This window comes from Dendrobates tinctorius, unplaced genomic scaffold (assembly GCF_039654945.1).
Source record: "Dendrobates tinctorius isolate UK_male_01 unplaced genomic scaffold, ASM3965494v1 ptg000039l, whole genome shotgun sequence".
Taxonomy (NCBI): Eukaryota; Metazoa; Chordata; class Amphibia; order Anura; family Dendrobatidae; genus Dendrobates; species Dendrobates tinctorius.
In genome coordinates, this window is record NW_027361707.1 from 32,161,247 (window position 1) to 32,177,382 (window position 16,136).

Consider the following 16,136-nt stretch of genomic DNA (forward strand, 5'->3'; position numbering starts at 1 on the left):
GGTTCAAAATATAAGGGGGACCCCACGTCGTTTTTTTTTTCATTCATTCTTCCTTGCTGGCGCTGTTGCCGGTAGAACAGAGAGAATGACAGCTGCGTTGAGCACCACATGCAGGGGAACAGAGGCTTACAGTAGCCGCTTCTTTCCCGGCGGACACTGTTCTCCGTCTGCACGTGCTGCGGCCCGTGTGTCCGGGTTAAAATGGACATGTCTGCGTGTTTTTTGCACACGGACACACGGTCCGTGAAAACATGCTGACATCTGCATAGACACATTCATTTGAATGTGTCTTCATGTGTCAGTGTCTCCGATACGTGAGAAAACTGTTACTACACGTACCGGAGCCACTGACGTGTGAAACCGGTCTTATTGTGAGAGCGTCACTGATGGAACTGTATGATGGCTTGTTTTTTTTGTGGGACAAGATGACGTTTTCAGCGGTCCCGATTTTATTTATATTCATCTTTTTGTTTGCGTTTTCTTCCACTTTTTATTTGGCGGTATGATGAAAAATTTGCTGTTTGCGTCACAATTAAACGAAAACCAAATGTTCACAGTTGTAGGCATGTTCTTTACAGGAACTGATGTAAACCGTAAAAAAAAAAAACAGTGAAATTAAAGGTTGTGAGTTAGCAAAACAGGAAAAATGGAAAGGAGGTGAATACTTTTGCAAGAAAATGTATATGTTACTAATACATTCATATAGGGGCTACTATGTAGTGATGTAGGTCATTTAATACAAGAATAATGCTATAGATACGACTGATATGATGCAGTTTGTAGTAATATTATGATACAGGTAGTGATATTGGTCATAGTGATTTCGGTGGTCATACAGCGTTATAGTTGGTACTGATATAATAACCCTTTCAGAATCATAAAATGATTAGTAGAATATATAATGACTGCGGAATAATGACAAGCTTATCATTTCGGGTGGTGGAGTCCATAGTGATGCGTAGATCTGCTACACCTATTCTCCTTATCTGCTATATTCTTGGCCATATTCCGTACACCCCGGACCTGGCAGCGTTCACCTGTTATCGGTCAGGGGCACATTTCACCCTCGCCAGTCATCCAGATTGAGGCTTTAGCTCTCACTTCCTTGGAGGTGTCGATGGCCGTGGGAGAGATTATACTGCTGAGCTAACCTGGCTTTTCCAGAATTTCCTACTGTGTTCCCGGCCTGATGTTAGGAAAAAACTCTTTCACGAGAGGTGGTTTCATAGATACAAAGCAGATTCACACCCCAAACAGGCTCAACTTGTCCAATCTCTGCCATCTCTGTACATGTACAAGGCTGAATCTACTGTACCAGCGTAGGACAAGTTGTGACATGTCTGAGGCCAAAGCCCTGCTCGTTGTAACCAATCTCTAGCAATCTCTGCAAAATACGAAAACATGCTTCTGCCTGATGTCACCTTTCACACATTAAAACATTGAAAATGGACGAACAAGGAGACCGTCTCTTGGCGCACCAATTTGATAGCAATGTTGAGATACAAGTTACAACATGTCTATGGGGCAGGAGGGCATGTGAGAGGGTAAAAATTGGAGCATGCCACCCTCTTACAACATCCCCTGAACATATCACAAGCAACTGTTTCATATTATGTTATTTGATTGGTCCTAGTTAGTTTAAATCTGGACATAGAAGGGAACCTACTTCCATCTCCAGATGAAGCATTTCTGCGAAACACATATTGGGGTAAGAGGGCTTCTTGGAGTTTGATCCATTCTGACATAAAGATCCTTGGCATTTCAAGTGTTTACTGCATGCAAATAGTACTTATTGCATTGGTTTTTATGGTTTTTTTCTATGTTTTCTTGCAATTGTTGGTCACATATCCCAGCCTCTATATTATACCATTGCCACTTTTATGTGTGGAATTATCATCTTCATGGCTTATTATTACTTATTTAAAAGGAGCGTGTAAACAGAAAATGGCCTACTGTTTAAATCAGGTCTTTATGATGAATGTATGTTTTGTACAGTTTGGGAAATTTTTGTTTATTTTTCATTTCACAATCTATATTTAAAAGAAAAAAATGAAATATTGCCATTTTTATCCTGACCATTGGGATTATTGTAGACTCATAATTCCTATTGTTTCAGGAAATCCTAATGGAAATAGATTAACTCTGACCCTATCTTTTGTATTGAAGCATCTAATGAACAACTGCAAAGGTTGTTGTGAAGGGAGGGAGAGGAGGTGAGCTGTGACATCATCTGTTGCGATTGGTGGATCCTGTGTTATCTGCGGTGTACAGATATGTTACCAGTTGTTGTAATCCTGTCTGTGATGATATAATAAGACTTTTGTAAAGAATAGGAATTATGAGTTTAAGGACGGGATCACACATGCAAGGAATATGGCTGAGTCTCGCATGTTAATACCCGACAATGCCGCCGGCACTTGGGAGCAGAGCGTGCGGCGCTATGTATTGCTATGCGGCTATGCAGTGCAGGGAATTAACATACGAGACTCGGCCGTATTCCTGGCATGTGTGATCCCGGCCTAACACAGTCTGTGTGGCCATGTGAAAATTGCAAGATTTCTAATATCTGTGTTTAATAGAGATTGTGACATGAAAAGAAGTTGGCAAAAATGTCTTAGGAAAAGTACATTTGACACAAAATTTGATTTAAGCAACAGGTGATTTTCTGATTATACATTTGTGGCGCCCCCAGGAGTATGGCCGCCACAGTGGCTTTGCTTTCCTCCAGGGAGGGTAATGCCAGGCTTGGAAGCAATGAGGGGTCTCTCGCTCGCAGTTAATCTATACATGCAACACAGTTCCACTCCAGGCCAGCAGGGGGGGACTCTGAACTGGAATTAAGGGGAGGAGTGCTCTCTGAGGGCCAAGAGGAAGGAGTGAGTAGTTAGTGTTAGGAGGGTAAAGTGTGCAGACGTGAGGAAGACGCGCAGAGATCGAGCAGAGAGGAAAGGCTCATCTCCAGCGAGAGCGCATGAACTGGAGCCTGGTCTCCACAGTTGTATGGATACTAATGGTCCTACAACAGACACCAGAGGAGTAGGAGGCTGTAAATGCACTACCCCCATCTAAGACTCGGAGGCACAACAGCACGAAGCGAGCCAAAAGAGGAATAGCGGCTACAGCTGTCTGCCATACGAGGAGTGCTAGGAGAAGAGAATCAGGAGGAACTTCAGTGTAACTCGGCACTGGAGACACCTCAATCAAGCGCTAGGAAGGAGACTGCACAGCCCGTCTGTGAGAGAGAATCCCTGAGTTGCTTCCAGGCTAGCCTGCTCCGGTACCATCTGTAATCAGGACCCTGGACTGCATTTATCAAGTAAAGGTACAGAAATTGCACCCCGCTGTGTCTTTGTCTGCTTCCTACCCTTCCGGCACTGCTACATCCCCGTGCCAACTACATCTACACTGCCCTGGGACCACAGCTCCACCTGTGGGGAGCATCAACATTTTTGCTGCACCACACTACCCGTCCCAGAGGATCTGCATGCAGCGTTGGCTTAACATCTCAAATGCCAAACACCACAGGTGGCGTCACAACCTATTCATCTAATCTATTGTATTTCCACCATTCAATCTCCCCTATTACTTGGGCGCCCAGGGCCATGGACCAGGTCCCTGCCGCTGTGACACATCCCGCTGACACCGGCCTGGTACTGAGTACCCCACAGCCCTGGGAGGGCGACCCACATTCCCTTTAAGGTGTCCCCTTTGATTTTTTTTTTTTTTTACTCCTTTTCAATTATATGTATATATTTTTATCTGTAAATAATAATAAAGATAAACTCTCGGATTAGAGTTTTTCTGCTGTTCTCTTACTTCAGTTTGTTAAAAAAAAAAAACTATAGTTATCTCACTCTTCCCAGGTCCTGCGCTGAGTCTTCGACAGTGCTCCCAGTGTCTGTTACTGTCTGTAGGGCTGACATCATGTCAACAGCGCTGTAGCCAATAACTGAGCGTAGCGGCTGCCTGAGTTGATACCAAGAGCTGCTCAGAGCCACTGAGCTCATTCTTTGGCTGCAGCGCTGTCGATGTAATGTGTATGATGACATACACTGGAGAGCTGCGGCAGAGTTTCAGTGCTGGACCTGGGGAGGGTGGGAGATGCGAAGTTAGTTTTTATTTTTTCAAAATACACAGCAATTGGGGGATTCTTTTATGATATATATATATATATATATATACATACATATACATTCAGCTCTGGCAAAAATTAAGAGACCACTGCAAAATGTTCAGTTTGTCTGATTTTTCTCTTTATAGGTATATTTTTGGGTAAAATGTAAATTTCTCTTTTATTCAATAAGCTACTGACAACGTGTCTCCGAATTTCCAAGCACTAAATTTTGGATTTATTTTCAGAAAATGAGAAATGGTCAAAATAACAAAAAAAAATGCAGAGTGCTTGCAGACCTCAAATAATGCTAAGAAAACAAGTTCATAATAATTTAGAAACACCAACACTAATGTTTTAACTCAGGAAGAGTTCAGAAATCAATATTTTGTGGAATAACCATGATTGTTAATCACAGCTTTCATGCATCTTGGCTGCTTTCCATCAGTCTTTCACACTGCTTCTGGGTGACATTATGTCACTCCTGGTACAGAAGTGTAAGCAGTTCTTCTTTGTTTAATGGCTTGTGACTATCCATCTTCCTCTTGATTACATTCCAGAGGTTTTCATTGGGGTTCAGGTCTGGAGATTGGGCTGGCCATTGTAGGGATTTGGTGTGGTGGTCCTTCATCCACACATTGATTGACCTAGCTGTGTGGCATGGCGCATTGCCCTGCTAGAAAAAACAGTCCTCAAAGTTGGGGAACATTGTCTGAGCAGAAGAAATCAACTGTTTTTCCAGGATAACCTTGCTTGCGGCTTCATTCATACGTCCTTCGCAAAGATTAACCTGCCCAATTCCAGCCTTGATGAAGCATCCTCAGATCATCACCGATCCTCCACCAAATTTCACAGTGGGTGCAAGACACTGTGCCTTATACGCCTCTCCAAGTCTCTGTCTAACCATTAGATGGCCAGGTGTTGGGCAAAGCTGAAAATTAGACTCATCAGAGAAGATTACCTTACTCCAGTCCTCTATGGTCCAATCCTTATGGTCTTTGTCAAACTTCAGCCTGGCTCTCTTTTGCTTTTCATTGATGAAAAGCTTTTTTTCTAGCTTTACATGACTTGAGCCCTGCCTCTAGGAGACTGTTACGAACTGTTCTTGCCGTGCACTTCACCCCAGCTGCCATTTGCCATTCCTTTTGTAGGTCACTTGATGTCATCCTGCGGTTGCTGAGTGACATTCGAATAAGAGGACGGTCATCTCGGTCAGTGGAGAGTCGTTTTCGCCCTCTGCCGGTCTGTAGCTTTGTTGTCTCCCATGTCTGCTGCTTGACCTTGTTGCAATGGACTGCCATCTTAGAAATTTTAAGGATGGAGGCAACATGACGCTCACTGTATCCCTCTGCTAATAAAGCCAGAATTGAGCCCTTCTTTTCCTCACTCAAGGCTTTTCTTTTCAACTCCTTTGGCATGGTTAAATGTTATTTTTTCATTCCTATTACTTTTGGGACATTACTAGCGCTTGTTTTGCCATTGAGCTTGTCCAATTACAAGAGGATTGTGAACACCAGAACAGGGTTTTTTATACTTTCCTTTATTAAGTAAGATTTGGTTCAGGTGATCACCTAATCAGAAGCACATTAAGTAGAATGAGGTGTACTCTGGTTGGAATTCAACTGACACTGGGATGGAATGACTGTCAGACATGTAGAGAAGCTGATTTTTAGAAAACTGTGCAGTGGTCTCTTAATTTTTGCCAGAGCTGTATGTATGTATATATTGTATATATAAGCAATGAGTGGGCATTTGGAGTTTTTGGGGGATTGTGTGTTTCTTTTGTTATGTTATATAAGTGTGTATATATATATATATATATATATTAAAATGTGCAGATCTAATAGACATTCATAGTCAAAAGGCTGAAACTAATATATGACAGCTCAGCTAACATTAGCGTGTACAACCCTCAGCTGCTCCCGTGTTGACACGGTCATGTCTAAGCACCGTTGCCCAAGTACAATGGCTCCTCTATGATAGGGCAGGGCTGTGCTGCGTTCATGGAGCATTGCAGTACAGGAGAGACTGGTCCGTTTGAATCCTAGTATTTTTCCAGTTTTTAGGCAATTACCATCATTTCATGTGTTTAAAGGGGTTATTCTGGACTTTTACTTTTTTTTTTTATTATAGGCTTGTAAACTAACCTTCCAGTTGCTAGCTACCTGCCTGTTCTACCCGGCACAGAGAATTCAGTGACCGCTCTTGCCGGGGATTCAGCTGTTCAACGTCAACAGAGCAGCTCCTTTTCTTCCGCACTGCTATGTTGACAGGGAGTGTGACTACCGCAACTGCCCGCAGTTAAGCAGCCGGGAGCCGGCTGTCAATCAGCATAATTTTGGCAGTCACGAGCTGCAATCTAGTACTGGCAGGCACGGTACTGGATAAGGAACATGCATCTGACTGTAGAGCCCCCATAGACTTAATTTAGAAGGGATCTCCGTGCAGTGCCTCCCCTTCCCACTACTCCCCCCCCTACTCCCCCCCCAGGTGATGCCATAATTAGGACACCCAACTGACCAACGGGAAGAGAGAGGAAGGGGTGTCCAGCCACACCCTCAGGGGTTAAATTCAGGTGCTGGGGTGGAGGTCTTCCACTTCCTCTCCCTCCCCGGCTGATCACTAGAAGCTTTTAACCCACCCTCCCTCCCTTATAGATTAGCGGATGTGCGGTGCAACTGTTGTTTAACATTTATATTTAAAAAAAAAAACATAAGGAAAAAAAAATATATATATATTTGCAAATTTATTATTCACATTATCTTATTATGTCACAGCGGTAGTGTAGAGGGGGCAAGGTTCGTAACCTCTCATCTGCTGCCTTGCCCAGCGGTCAGTTGTGGTGCTTGCAGGTACACAGGATGCAGTGAAGAGTCACGAGACAATTTGGCGCTTTCTATGGTAAAGTTTATAAGACTAGAGGGAACTTTCCTCAGTCACGGCCTGATCAACAAAAGGGGTAACATGGATTGCCCTCGCAGGGGCTCTATACAAGCAAACACAAACGGGTAGAACACGACTACTTCCGGCAGTAGCCGGTCACTATAGGGTCGCGGTATGGCCGACTACGGGTCCTTAATTATATAGTCAACTTAGCCGTCCAGACGTCCCTCGCCGTTCGGGATGGTGGTCTTTCGGCGTAGTAGTCGCTGGGCCCAGTTGCTGAGGCGTTGACAAAGTCTTCGCGCTCCGGCGCGCTGATGACACTGGAGCCCCACAGGCCCCGGCGAAGTCCTTGGACGGATGGGCCGCAGCCCCTGGACTGGGGCAAGCAGCGGCGATGCAGGGTGGCGGGTGATAGGCCACCTGTGCAACTAGCCGCTGCAACGGGGACTCCGCGGTGAGCAAAGGCCCGGCACTTGCCACGGACCGGAGCGGGACAGTGTTGGCCGCCGACGGCACTGGACTTGCCGTGGCCCCCGGTTGAGAGCAGGGCGGCTGCGGGTGACGGGAGACAGGCCGCAGCAGCGAGCTGGGGCAGGGCGGCAGGTCTCGGACGGTCGTCCCGGTGCAGTCCCTCTGATGTCCTCCGTGAGTGTCTCCCCTGGCACTGGTAAGTCGCTCTGGCTCTCAGTCGCTCCCACGGTCTCCTTCTACTTTTGTCCCGGTCTGCTGACTCTTCGTCCCGGGAATTCCCCGCCTCCTTTATACTGGACCCTCCCCCAGCCCATCTGTCTGTCACAATGGTCAATCCCCGAACTCTGTCCCCCGGGGACAGTTTCCCCCGGAACCTAGATGGGCTCGACGGGGGCCGTTCCTCCCACACTCCCCCGCTCTGTATGCTCGCCAGTCCTCGGGCGAGGGTTTTCGTAGACTTGGGTTAGTCTTTGGAGAAGACAGTTCTTGTCGCCATACGAACTGGTCCTGTTCATAGCATTCAGGGGGCTTGCCAGCGGTTGACCGTTCGGAGCGTCTAAGTTCGACTGTGGTGGGACGTTCTGGGGTGGTAGATGGGGGTAGGCCGGTCGACTCTGGCAGGCTAACTGGGCCTGCTGCAATGTCACTACTTGGAGGGCTCGCGGATGTGGCTGGGAAGTCCTCTTTGTCATCCAGGACGCAGACTGGTGACGGGGGGGGGGGGGGTCGGGGACCTGAGGGATCGGCTCGGGTCGCATGGGATCAGTGGAGGCACAGGGTCGCAACATATTTCGGTGCACAGTACGAGTGAGAGGTGCGTTGTTTCCTTCGGATTGTATTTCATACACAGGCCCGTTGAGGCTTATCCAGCGCAGCACTCGGTACGAGTTCTCCTCCCACCGTGGTTCTAACTTGTTCTGGGGGTGCTGATCTAGTACGAGTACCCAATCCCCAGTCTGGAAGTCAATTGGTGGGGGCAGCGCTCCCCCCGGGTGTTCTAGATCCTGGAGCTTTGTATGGACGATTCGGTGGAGGGTCTGCAGCCGGTGCCGGCGGTTTCGGACCCACGAGGATACTCCGGTCCAGGGTTGGGGTTCCTCCGGGTTTAACACCACTTCCGTGATTCCTTTGCCCTCCCGTCCAAACAGTAATGAGTAGGGGGTGTAACCAGTCACCCGGTGCACCCGGTTATTATATACCCACACCAGCTCAGGGACGTATTCAGGCCAGCGGGCCTTTCTGTCACTCTCTAGGGTACGCAGCATTTGGATTAGTGTCCGATTGAATCCTTCACAGGCTCCGTTCCCCTGCGGGTGGTATGGTGTAGTCCGAGACTTATCAATACTGTAGAGACTATGTAGTTCTTCCATGACTCTTCCTAGGAAGCCCGCTCCTTGGTCCGAATGTATTCATTGCGGGCAGCCGTACACTTGGATAAAGTTTTTACAAATCTCATAGGCAGCCGACTCCGCTGTTTGGTCTCGGGTGGGGGTGACCACGGCGAACTTGGTGAAATGATCCACCATAACGAGGCAATGTTCATACCCTTGGTAGGCAGGACCTATGGTCAGATAGTCCACCGTGAGGAGCTCGAGGGGAGCTGATGTTACAATTGTCTGCACCGGGGCTCGTTGCGCGGGAGGCTTAGCGAGCTCGCACGGGCGGCAGGTTCGGCAAACTTCTTCCACAGCACCGTGCAAGCGTGGATGGTACACTATCTGCTGCAACCATTGCAAAGTCTTGAGCACCAAAGTGAGCCCCCTTTTCATGGGCTTCCTGAGCCAGTTGGCTGAGATGGGTTCCGGGCATGATCACCTGCCATACTGTCGCAGACGTTGTTCGTGACACGGCTCTCCGATATAAAAGTCCCTTTTTGATGACTAGTTTCTCCCACTGGTGCAACATCAGTAACATATCCTGGATCAAAGTCTGTCTCTGTGAGCCAGTGGGCAATTTGCCGGTGGCCACCCATCGGCGCAGGAGTCCAATCTCTACATCCTCTTGTTGCTGCTGAATCCACTTGTGGCGTGGCTGTTCTAATATTTCCCCTAAGGGTCCCGGAGGGGGCGCTTCTTGCGCGTAGCAGAAAGCGCAGCGGTGGGGAGGGCGAATGGCGTCTCTTCCCCTTCTAATTCGTTGTCTCGATTCCTCCCTGGGATGGTGTGTCGGATTCTGGAGAGTATGTCAGCGTGCACGTTTTCAGCTCCCCGTTTGTAGATGATGTTGTAGTTGAACTTGGCCATCCGAGCCACCCACCGCTGCTCTAGGGCTCCCAGTTTGGCATTCTCCAAATGGGCTATCAGTCCGCACCACCACCTCGGAGCCCGCCAGGTACTCTGCGAACCGCTCCGTCATTGCCCACACTACCGCGAGGAGCTCGAGCTTAAAGGAGCTGTAATTGTCCGGGTTTCGTTCGGAGTCATGCAGCGACCGGCTACCATAGGCGATCACTTTCTCTCGGCCATCCTGCACTTGTAACAACACAGGTCCTAGCCCCTGGAGGCTCCCGTCGGTATGCAGGATGAACGGTAGCGAGAAATCCGCATATACCAATAACGGGGCGTCCGAGAGTGCAGCTTTGAGATCTTGAAATGCATCCTCTTGAGGTTGTTGCCACTGGACCTTCTGTCCATTCGCCCCGGCTGGAGCCCCCTTCAGCAGTTCCTGCAGGGCTCGGGCTCGGCATGCAAAATTCTTCCCGAACCAATGGTAGTAGCCGGCCAACCCCAGGAAGGCCCGCACGTCTTTCACCGTCTCGGGGGTAGGCCACCCCTGGATGGCAGCAACCTTTTCCAGGGATGGTCTGACACTCTCCGCCGAGACGGTATGCCCCAGATATTCGATCTGGGTGCGGAACAGGTGGCATTTCTGGGGCTTTACCTTCAACTGGACCGCGGGGTCCGGCAGCATCTCCTCCAAAGGCCTCACTAGTTTGGCCATTTCAGCCCGCGGCTTCAGGGCAATATCTTGGTCTTCCAGGTTGACACAACGCACCAGGATGGTCCCCTCCCGCACCATGGCCAGGGAGCGGGCTACCAGTATGCCAGGGTGCAGGCGCTCTGAGTAGCAGGGTTCGACCTGCACCTCCACGCCCTCCAGTGGCATCACGGCGCAGATCGACAGGGCCACCACCGTCTGCCCTTGAGGAAGCATGAGCGGGGGAGCCGCCGGCACGACGACTTTGCCCAGCATCTCACCCTCCTGGCACTCCTGGAGCACTCGCGCCTCCCGCACCAACCGCTGGAAGACCTGCCCTTGGGCCGTGCGAGAACCCCAGTGGCTCAGAGTCTCTTGTGTGGGCTCAATCAGGAGGAGGTTGCCGAACTCTCGTAGAATGTTCATACCCAGGGTAACCGGATGATTGCTGCTTGTGTCTCCCTGGGTCAAGACCACTCCCCGGTGGCCGAGTGATTTGCCGCTAATCGAAACCTGCATCCAGGCTACTCCGACGACAGGAATTGGTAGCTGGTTGGCGGCTACCAACTTTATCACGGTCCCCCACTGAGGTCTCACTACCTCGGGAAAATGCTGCCGAAAGTAAGTCTCTGGCATGGTTGTTACTTGCGATCCCGTATCTACTAGGCATCGTACGGCATGGCCTTCGATCTCTGCCCATACCACTGGGCACCGCGCGGCCAGGTCTTCATGACTCCCTCCACCCAGTGTAGTGGGCTCCGGGCGGCGCCTCCACGGCTCAGGGTTTTCTGTTCTTGGCCAGCGGGGCGGGTTTCCCCTGGAACGCGGGCACTCTCGGGCGGAGTGCCCCAATTCTCCACAATCGTAACAGGCGAATGGTCGCAGGGACCGACTTGGGCGAGGGCCGTGATGGTTCATGCCTCCTTCACCCGGCCCTGGCTGACTCCTTTTGGCCGCTTTCTTGGCCTGGGCCAATTCACCTTTAATACTCTGTATCTCTTGCTTCACCTCTTGTACCCAGTGGGGTTCACCATCCCCACGGGGACCGTCACCTCTTGCTCCTGTTCCCAAACCCGTGCCTCCTTCCCTATTTCGGAAAAGGTCAGATGTGGGTCCACTCGCACCCGCTCTCGCAAAGCCTGTCTTGTCAAGGTGTCTCGTATCCCGGTCACTAACAGGTCACGTAATGTTACGTCCACGGTCCCCACACCGACTCCACCCTTCCTTTCAATGGCTAAAAACAGTTCCTGCAAAACATTCATATACTGGGTCACTGTTTCCCCCTCTTTCTGCATGCGTCTAAAAATCTGGGTTCTCAGTTCCCCCACATTGGTCGGATCCCCATAGGCCTCTTCTAAGATCTGTAGCACCCTGACAAAGGTGTTTCACTGCCCCCGGGGCCTCAACATTACGGTATCCTGGGCTTCCCCGTCCAACGCCATCAGGGCCACCTCTGCCTCTAGGTCAGGGGCAAGCGGATGCATCCTAAATAACCCACGCATACGCTCCATCCAATTCCACAGCATAGTATTGCTGCCGGAGAACCTGAGTAGATTGCTTTGCATAGCCCCCAAAGAAATACTGGGCCGGGGGCCCTCGTTGTCCGCACTCGGAGACTGCATCCTGCCGACTACGCCAAATGTGGTGCTTGCAGGTACACAGGATGCAGTGACGAGTCGCGAGACAATTTGGTGCTTTCTATAGTAACGTTTATAAGACTAGAGGGAACTTTCCTCAGTCACGGCCTTATCAACAAAAGGGGTAACACGGATTGCCCTCGCAGGGGCTCTATACAAGCAAACACAAACGGGTAGAACACGACTACTTCCGGCAGTAGCCGGTCACTATAGAGCCGCGGTATGGCCGACTACGGGTCCTTAACTATATAGTCAACTGTTGTGAGTTCATTCTCTGGTCCACCAGTAGTGAGTTCTCCTTCCAGACTCCCTCTGGTGGTACCAGGAGGTAGTGAGGCTGATTTAATACCACCTGATAATGAGGATGACGATTGGACCTCAGGAATCTTAGACTGGATTTAAGACAGCCGACACCCTAAGTCAGTGCTGGTGATTCCTTCTGGCTTCTGAGGTCTTGGTTTTCAGCTCTGTTCCAGCCTTCTCAAAGCTAAGTGTTTTTGCTAATGTTCACACTTGATTTTGTTGGTCTATTCAGTTTTTTGTGTGTTCAGCCTGTCTCGGCTGGGGCTGTGCTGAATTTCCACTCTTATTTATCTGTATTTGCCAATTTGCTTTTTAGTCCCTTATTAGATTGGCCTCTTTTTTGCTCTGTCTCAGAATATTTCAAAGTGCTGATATAGTGGGAGAAGTCTAGTGACTTCAGGGTTAATTTTGTTATCAGAAGTGTTGGACATTATTTTTGTAGGGTTTTTGGCAGATTGCAGACAGTGTCTTTCCTTTCCTATCATTTATAGTTAGTTTGGGCCCCATCGTTTGCTCAGCCTATTTTCCTGCCTGTGTTTGTGTTTTCATCTTGTTTCACCATCAATACATGTGTGGGGGCTGTCTATTCCTTTGGGGTCTGCTCTGGGGCAGTTAGTTTTCCCCTTTTCTTGCTTTAGGCTTATGTAGTCCTCTGGCGGTGACGAGGCGTCTAGGTCATCGTAGAAACGCTCCACTGCTACTGCTAGTTGTGTGGATAGGATCAGGGATCTGCAATCTGCATAGTTACCAACCTCTCTGGTTTTCTGGGACTTGGCTTTGCGTTGTCCTCCTCGGTGACCCATTCATAACAGAATCACCAGCCATACCGCAGATTCTAGGGTACTTAAAAGCAGGAGAAAATTGTTTAAACAAGAAAAAAAAAGGAAAAGTGTCAGAATTTTTTTTTTTATATATATATTTTTTCCTCTTTTTTTTTTCTGGGACCGTAGGAGTATTTTTTTTTTTTCAATGGAGATTAAGCAATTCTCTGATCGTGTGGAGCAACTTGCTGCTGAAGTGCAGGGAATTTCCATCTACCTCATTCAGTCACATGCTGCTGAACCTAAGATCCCCACTCCTGAAGTGTTTTCTGGGGATCGGTCTAAATTTCTGAATTTTAAGAATAATTGTAAATTATTTCTTGCCTTGAAGCCTAACTCATCGTGGAACTCTGTGCAGCAGGTTAAAATTGTCAACTCCTTGCTGCGCGGCGATCCCCAGGATTGGGCTTTTTCTCTGACACCTGAAAATCCTGTTCTGACTAATATGGATGCATTTTTTCAAGCCTTAGGGTTGTTGTATGATGAACCTAATGCTGTTGATCAAGCTGAGAGAACCCTGTTGGCATTAAACCAGGGTCAGGATTCTGCAGAGTTATACTGTCAAAAATTCCAAAAGTGGGTGGTCCTTACTACATGGAATGATAGTGCATTGGCAGCTCTCTTTCGGAAGGGTTTATCAGAGACCGTAAAAGATGTTATGGTGGGATTTCCTGTTCCGTCTGGTCTAGATAATTCTAAGTCATTAACCATTCAAGTTGATCGGCGTTTACGTGAACGTAAAACTACACGGGAGGCGCTGCCACCTTTTGAACAAATGTCTGAACCTATGCAATGTGATGGCGTTTTGTCTAGGGCACAATGTCAGGAGTTTAGAAGGCGTAATAAGCTGTGTTTTTTCTGTGGAGACGCCTCTCATACTATTTCTGTCTGCCCTAAACGAGAGAAACGTTTTGCACACACATTTGCTGTGGGTGGTGTACATTCTAAGTTTCTTTTGGCAATTACTCTGATCTGCTCCTTATCCACGTTTTTCACTAAGGCTTTTGTGGATTCTGGAGCAGCGTCGAATCTGATGGATTTGGACTTTGCTAAACATTGTGGTTTTTCCATGACGCCTCTGCGGACGCCTATTCCTTTGAGAGGTATTGATGCTATTCCTTTGGCGGAGAATAAACCTCAGTTTTTGACCCAGGTGATAATGCGAGTTGCCCCAGACCACCAAGAAAATTGTAAAGTTCTGGTGCTGCATAATTTGCATGATACTATTGTTCTGGGTTTTTCCTGGTTGCAAACTCATAATCCTGTTTTGAATTGGAAATCTGGGTCTGTGGTGAGTTGGGGCTGTCAGTGTGTTCTTAGGGACGCTCCTGTTTTCTCCACCTCTCCTCAGTCTCATGATATTCCTGATTATCTACTAGCTGATTTTTCTGATGTATTTAGTGAGAGCAAGTCTGCGTCTTTGCCTCCTCATAGGAGTTATGACTGTGCAATTGAGTTGATGCCTGGGTGTAAATTTCCCAAGGGTCGGCTTTTCAACTTATCAGTACCCGAACATGATGCTATACGATCCTATATTAAGGAGTCGTTGGAGAAGGGTCATATTAGACCATCCTCGTCACCTTTAGGTGCTGGGCTTTTTTTCGTGGCCAAGAAAGATGGTTCATTAAGACCGCGTATTGATTATCGTTCCCTTAACAAGATGACGGTTAAATATTAGTACCCATTACCTGTGATGTCTGATTTATTCTCCAGAGTTAAGAGTGCCTGCTGATTTACTAAGCTTGACCTCATGGGGCGTATAATCTTATTCGCATCAAGCACGGGGATGAATGGAAGACGGCGTTTAATACTCCGGAGGGACATTTTGAGTACCTGGTGATGCCTTTTGGGCTCACTAATGCCCCTTCTGTCTTCCAGTCCTTTATGAATGATATTTTCCGTGACTTTGTCGATATGTTTTTGGTCATCTATCTGGATGATATTTTGATCTTTTCTAGTGATTGGGATTCTCATGTGGAACACGTCCGGACTGTGTTCCAGATTTTGATCGAGAATTCCCTGTTTGTTAAGGGATCGAAATGCCTGTTTGGGGTACAGAGGATTTCATTTTTGGGATTTATCTTGTCTCCATCGACTATTGAAATGGACCCGGCCAAGGTACAGGCCATTTTTGATTGGGTTCAGCCTACTTCTTTGAAGACTCTCCAGAAGTTTTTGGGTTTTGCTAATTTCTATCGTAAATTTATAGGTAATTTTTCTGGTATTGTCAAACCACTGACTGATCTGACCAAGAAGGGCGCTGATGTGCTGAATTGGTCTCCTGAGGCTGTCTCAGCATTTCAGGAGCTTAAGCGGAGATTTACTTCAGCTCTAGTTTTACGGCAACCTGATGTCTCACTTCCATTTCAGGTGGAGGTAGATGCTTCTGAGATTGGTGCAGGAGCTGTTTTGTCCCAAAGAGACCCTGTGACTTCTAAGATGAATCCTTGTGCCTTCTTTTCTCGTAAGTTCTCCCCATCTGAACGCAACTATGACGTGGGGAATCGGGAATTGTTGGCCATGAAGTGGGCATTTGAGGAGTGGAGACATTGGTTGGAGGGAGCCAGACATCAGGTGGTGGTCCTCACCGATCACAAGAATTTGATTTATCTGGAGTCGGCAAAATGCTTGAATCCCAGACAGGCTAGATGGGCCTTGTTTTTCACGCGTTTTAATTTTGTGGTCTCTTTTCTTCCGGGCACTAAGAATGTTAAGGCAGACGCTCTTTCTAGGAGTTTCTTTGCTGATTCTCTTAATGTGACCAAGCCTACTACCATCCTAGGTGAGGGGGTAGTTCTTTCTGCCATTTCGCCCGATTTGAGACGCACCCTGGAGGAATTTCAGGATGATAAACCTGAGCGTTGCCCTATGGGAAAATTGTATGTTCCTGACCAGTGGAGAAAGAGAGTGATGTCTGAAGTTCATTGCTCCACATTGGCTGGTCATCCAGATATTTTTGGTACCAGAGATTTGGTGAGTCGGTCTTTTTGG